This window comes from Lupinus angustifolius, chromosome LG16 (assembly GCF_001865875.1).
Source record: "Lupinus angustifolius cultivar Tanjil chromosome LG16, LupAngTanjil_v1.0, whole genome shotgun sequence".
NCBI lineage: Eukaryota > Viridiplantae > Streptophyta > Magnoliopsida > Fabales > Fabaceae > Lupinus > Lupinus angustifolius.
The window spans coordinates 10,927,705-10,934,329 of record NC_032024.1 but is presented as its reverse complement, the minus strand read 5'-3'; the positions used below and the strand labels follow the sequence as shown (position 1 = coordinate 10,934,329).

The window sequence follows — 6,625 nt, the reverse complement described above, 5'->3', positions numbered from 1 at the left end:
ATTTTATTCCAATCTTCCCACACCATCCCTCGCCCAAGCGGGGACTAGTCGCTCAAGCGACAATTCCTCTTGAAATCCCAAATAAACTGAAGCTTTCCTCGCCCAGGCGAAGGTATTATCACCCAAGCGAGACCTCTCTCGCCTAAGCGAGACCTCTCTTGCCCAAGCGAGACCTCTCTCGCCCAATCGAGTTTTTTGCTCGCCCGGGCGACGCCTCATTCGCCCAGGCGAAAATCCTGGGATTTTTTTTTGCCGCCCAATCAGGTTTTTGCTTGCCCGGGCGGACCTCTGCTCCCCCAGGCGGACTTTTGCTCGCTTTCATCAACAATCATATATATTCAAAAGCATTCAAACATAAAAATCTTGGGTTTCTTAAACCCAAGTTAACTCCAAAACCTTTGAGATGGTTTAGGAGATCCGGGTGTCATATTCGGACACCACTATGTCACGATGTGTTCTCTCTCACCTTAATGAAGCGTGCTTTACGAAATCCCTATGGTTCGGTTGGGTTGCAAGGTTCAAATGCCGGAAATCTTCGTAACTACCATAATAAAACTCGTTAGTTTCCGATATTTCTAAAATCGTTACCAAAATACTTAAAACTCCATATTCCGATTTAAAACATTCTTTGATAATCTTACCACTTTAAAGTAAGTTATTCAAAGTATCATTTAAGAGTTTCATGAGACCTTCATGTACTCATAAACCTCAACATCCTTTTTAACAAAGATTTCTATTTTTCCAACTTGTTCCAAGCCATGGTTTAAGGCTAAAAACAAATAGAAATACATACATTCTCATTTTTACAAAACATTTCCTAAAGGTTCCTTTGATTTTATCATCATCCCCTTTGGCTAAAAAAATAAAATATATGTAGTAATATATTATAACAACTCCATGAACACAAGTTGTTCATGGTTTCAACAAAATATTTTCATGAGTTCAAGAACCATATCATTTTCGGTTTTGAAGAGAAAATGAGTTAGAAAGCGTTTTAGAAAATTTCAACGGTTGAATATGTTCTTGACATACTCATGAACAACATACTTAAATCTCATCAACATCCATTGGTTGAATGTTGAGAGATCAAAGATTGAAGATGGAAGAAGCATGAGAAAAATGAGAGAAAAATGGAGAGAGGATTTACCTCTTCTATGAAAGTGCAAGAGTGGGTGAGTGAAGTGTGAAGTGTGAGGGTTTAAGGAAATAGGGAAATCAGATTTTCCCTAGGCAATAATGACAAATCTCCTAGGGTGGCTAATGATGAGCTCATGAGATATGGTGAAAGTGATGGGAGATTTATTTTATGGAAGTCAAATATCTCATCCCAATGCGAAATGATCACCTCACGGACACGTGTGATAACCATGCTCGAGTATTATCGGCCAATACTCGATCGGGTATTTTAAATCGCCCGATCCTAATATCCGATTAGAATTTCGGATTTCGGCATTCCGAGTGAAAAATATTTAGAAAGTAGGTATGAGTGTACTCAGAGTCTATATTGACTCAAAATTAAATTATGAATCCAACGGCGCGATCGGAATTCGATTCCGAGTTATGGAACTCAAAAAGACACGTTTTGAGCCGTACCGGGCGGATTTCGGCCCCGACAGTGGTCCAGAACCGTCTGTCTCCAAAAATTACCAGAATTTATCACAAAATCGGAAATAAAATTTCAAGAATAAAACTCAACTAGTGTTTTGTCTAATTCTTTACCGAAAATTCCCAGAAATTCATTTTCGAATATATAATTAATGAAAATATTAGTAAAATCTTATAATTCAAACTCGTAAAATTCGCGGTGTTACACTAGTAGCTCCTTCTCTGTGGTGGCATAGTTGACTTGGGCTCCATGAATTGTTTTTCTTGCATAGTAGATTGCATGCATCTTCTTGTCCTTCTTTTGGCCCAACACTGCTCCTACAGCATAGTCACTAGCATCATACATCACTTCAAAGGGAAGATTCCAGTTTGGTGATTGCAATATTGGTGCAGTGACTAATGCCTCCTTCAACCTGCAAAACGATTCTAGACAAGCAACACTAAAATCAAATGCAGTATCTTTCATTAAAAGGTTAGAAAGGGGTTTCGCAATTTTTGAAAAATCTTTTATGAATTTGCGGTAAAATCCTGCATGGCCTAAGAAACTCCTAACACCTTTTATGTTAATTTGTGGTGACATATTTTCTATTACTGAAATTTTTTCCCTATCCACCTCTATCCCTTTTCATGAAATTAAATGCCCGAACACAATACCCTCGCGCACCATGAAGTGACATTTTTCCCAATTTAATACAAGATTCACTTCCTCACATCTCTGCAATATTTTTGTCAAATTTGTTACGCAATCATCAAATGAAAGTCCCTAAACAGAAAAATCATCTATAAAAATTTCCATTATGTTTCTATAAAATCAGAAAATATGCAGTCATGCATCTTTGGAAAGTGGTTGGGGCATTACATAGCTGATGAGAACCTCTTTTAGAGATTCTTTTTGAAACAATCTATCTTGTTTGGTGTTGCTAAACCCACGGTTTTAGGGGCTGTTTTGAAGATGAAATTTGGGCAGCAAAGACATAATGTAAGCAAAAAGAAGATGGTAAAGAAGTGAGGGTGATAGACGCCACAACAAAGATGTTGATAAGCCGGGTGATGTTCGCCACAAGAACGTGGTTCTTGATAAGAACTTTTAATCTTGGTTCAGCCAAGAAGTTTGGAGAAGACAATGCTCTCACACAAAGGAAGAATCCTTAATTTTCACTCAAAATCAAACTTGTCATTCATTCATATGAAAATTACACTTATAGGAAAATTATCATTGATGGTTGGTTACATTGGATCCTACTCCAACCATGAGTTACTCTAAATAACCAAGTTAAAAAGTTCCTCATGGGAAATCCCAAGTGATTCAAAATACATATTAATGGAAATTTTGAATTCTATGAAGTGCCTTAATTGATTTGAAAGGAACAAAGCATTTAACCTAGGATTCCCTACTCCTTTGTGAAGTATTCGGCCCCCTTCGAAAGTTATGGTCCACATGAGTTAATGGGAGTCTTGAGTTCCATGAAATGCTTTAAACAAGTGAGAGTAACAATGCATAAAGTCTAGGATTCCCTAATTCTTTGGGAAGAATTCGGCTACCCTTGAATGCCTTGGTCTTCATGATTTAATATGGGTTTTGAATTGTGCATTTAATTTGGTTGAATGTATTGCACGAAAATCATACCTTGAATTAACCATGCTTCACTTGTTTAATGGTCAGCACGAAATACTCCAAGGAATAATCACTCTTGAATTGAGTTAATGGTTTGCACAAAACACACATCATGAATTAATCTCCCTTGACTTGTTTTGAATGAGTTGCACGAAATACATTTCAAGGATTAATCATGTTTGACTAAAATTTAAGCCTTGTACGAATTACTCCATAAAATTAACCTCCCTTGACATTATTTGAATGAGTTGCACGAAATTCCCATGTCATCTTTAATGTTGTTGACTGCAATTAATGCTCTTCAAAGAATCATTTATTCTGAAATTCAAATAACACAAAGACAAATTAAAAGCTTGATTGAACCCTCTTAGGACACAATAAAAATGTCCTAGCCATGCTTAGAACATGGTCGTGCCCTACTAAAAGGGTTGGGAATTATTTTCCCCATTTTGGCCCACATGCAAAGTGACATAATAAAAGAGGTGAGAACTCCCTTGGTTTGAGCTTGGGGTAATTTCCTTGATGCCTTTTATGAGTAGACTAAGTGCATTTTGCACAAGTTTGGCCCTTACCCTTGTCATGGGCTCACCTATGCTTCTTAGTTCTTCATTATCTTTCTTAGGCTCATTTGGTTAACATCATCCCCTCCTTCTTGAAAGGATTTCGACCTCGAAATTAATTCTCCATCACCTGCATCAAAAGAAGTTAAATCAGAAACATCAAATATAGCACTTATGTTACCATACTCACTTGGAAGTTCAAGTTTGTAGGCATTGTCATTCACTTTGTGCATCACACGAAATGGTCCATCTCCTCTAGGAAGAAGTTTGGATTTCCTTTGTTCAGGAAACCTTTCCTTCCTCATATGTACCCAAACCCAATCTCCGGGTTCAAATATCACTTGTTTACGTCCTTTGTTGGCTTGCTTTGCATAGCTTGCATTCTTTTTCTCAATTTGAGCCTTGACTTGCTTATGTAGTTTTTGAACATACTCCGCTTTAGCCCATCCATCCCTATGCTTCAAAATAGACTCATTAGGAATAGGTAATAAATCAAGAGGTGTTAATGGATTGAATCCATATACAATTTCAAAAGGAGAAAATTCAATAGTGCTATGAGTTGCTCTATTGTAGGCAAACTCAACATGAGGTAAACATTCCTCCCATGACCATATATTCTTTTTTATCATGGTCCTTAGGAGGGTGGAAAGAGTCCTATTGACAACCTCAGTTTGCCCATCCGTTTGAGGATGACAAGTGGTTGAATAGAGAAGCTTAGTGCCAAGCTTTCCCCATAGGGTCTTCCAAAAGTGACTTAGGAACTTGGTGTCCCTATCACTTACTATACTTTATGGTAAACCATGGAGCCTAACCACTTTCCTGAAAAACAAATCAGCAACATGGTTAGCATCATCAATCTTTTTGCATGGAATAAAGTGTGCCATTTTATAAAATCGATCAACAACCACAAAGATTGAATCATTGCCTTTCTTTATCTTAAGTAGCCCCAAAATAAAGTCCATGGATATATCCATCCAAGGTGAATCTGGGACGGTTAATGGGGTGTAAAGGCCATGTGGCATGACCCTTGATTTGGACTTTTTACATGTTATACATTTTTCACAAAAGTTTTGCACGTCTTGTTTCATACGTGGCCAATAAAAGTGCTCTTTTAACATGTCTAAAGTATTTTGAACATCAAAGTGCCCCATTAGACCCCCTTCATGGGATTCTTTTAACATGTCTAAAGTCTCTTGTTGGTTTAGCAAAATTATTTTTTTTCTTTCGTTACTTAATTTTGCTAATTTTTTAAGTTCTTCATGCATCTCAACATAAGCACTATATAATATTTCATATGAGGGAGAATCAAAAGAAGAGGATGATGTGTGAGAGTATACCTCATCTGAAGTCTCCTTGCTACCTGATCCGCAAGCCTCATATGTTATCGCCATTAAGAACAGCTTCGTGGTCTCCTCTTCATCCAAGGTGCTTGATGTTGTTTCTTCCTCTAGTACATCCCAGATGATGTATGCTTTCTTTGACTTGAATTCCTAGGGAGTGCTCTTCTCTGAATCAACTCTTTTTAAGTAAGTGGGGCACTGATACTTCATGTGTTCTGGCTTACCACATTCATGGCAAGTGAAGCGCTCCTTTGTCTTGCCTTTCTTTGTTGATTCACGCACTTCTTTCCTTTGGAATCGTCTAAGTCCTCCTTTCTTCTTCAAGAAATTTCCAAATTTTCGCACAAGGAGATTTAGCGTTTCCTCGTCAACGTCTGAATCAGAGTCCTCGTTATCTATCTCTTCGATGGGTTGTGATGTTGAAGCTTTGAGACATATTCCCTTCTTATTGCGATCAGACTCCTCATGCATGGTCAGACGCCCAAGCTCCATCTCATGCTCCTGAAGCTTTCCAAAGAGTGTTGCCAAAGGCATGGAGTCTAGATCTTGGACTCCATGATTACCGCCACTTTAGGTTGCCATCTCCTGTCAAGACAACGTAAGACTTTATTAGTGAGCTCTCCTTTAGTGAACATCTTATCTAAAGCAATAAGATGGTTAATAATGTGAGTGAATCGTTTTTGCATATCGTCGATCGATTCACTCGGTAGCATACAAAATAATTCATATTCGTGAGTTAGCGCATTTAGCCGGGCGCGCTTGACCTCGCTAGTGCCTTCGTGAGTCACTTGTAAAGTGTCCCACATTTCCTTGTCACTTTGACATTGAGACACCCGAAAAAATTCATCGTAGGATATGGCCGAGGTAATGATGTTTTTGGCGTGAAGGTTGAACTGGACCTTCTTGCGCTCCTCATTAGTCTATAAGCTTTTTTGTCTTTCTTTCGATTCGCCATCCACTAAGTGAAGTGGGACGAAGGGACCACCGATTACGGATTCCCAAATATCCAAATCAATAGCCTCAATGAATATTTTCATTCGGACTTTCTAGTAGGCGTAACCCTCGCCACTGAATACGGGAGGGCGGTTAATGGATGCACCATCACCGCCAAAGGGGTTGTTGGAACCCATTTTAATTCTCTTCGGATCACGAGGATGCGGTTGAGCTAGTACGTCGTACTAGCTCTGATACCACTTATTAGGTATCAGTGGCCTAGGAACATCTAGAAGGGGGGGGGGTGAATAGGTGTAGCGGTTATCAATCGCTGCTTCTTTAACCAAAACCCAACTTCTGGAAACAGCCCAGTTAATCGATTAACAACATGGTTTAATCGATTAACTATTGCACAGAATAGAATGATCAGACAAGTAAACAAATTTCCATAATTTCAATTACAGATTCAATTTATAACAAGAAACTTAAAGAAGATAAAGAGAGAAAGAACAGTGCACAAAGGATTTTTATCCTGGTTCGTTTGCAGTCCACTACAAACTACATCCAGGCCT

The 6,625-nt window shown here is 38.5% G+C and overlaps 1 pseudogene; it reads right to left on the bottom strand.

The window, feature by feature from the left end:
- The window catches only part of LOC109329305, a 4,655-nt pseudogene extending 2,704 nt beyond the window's left edge, over positions 1-1,951 (bottom strand).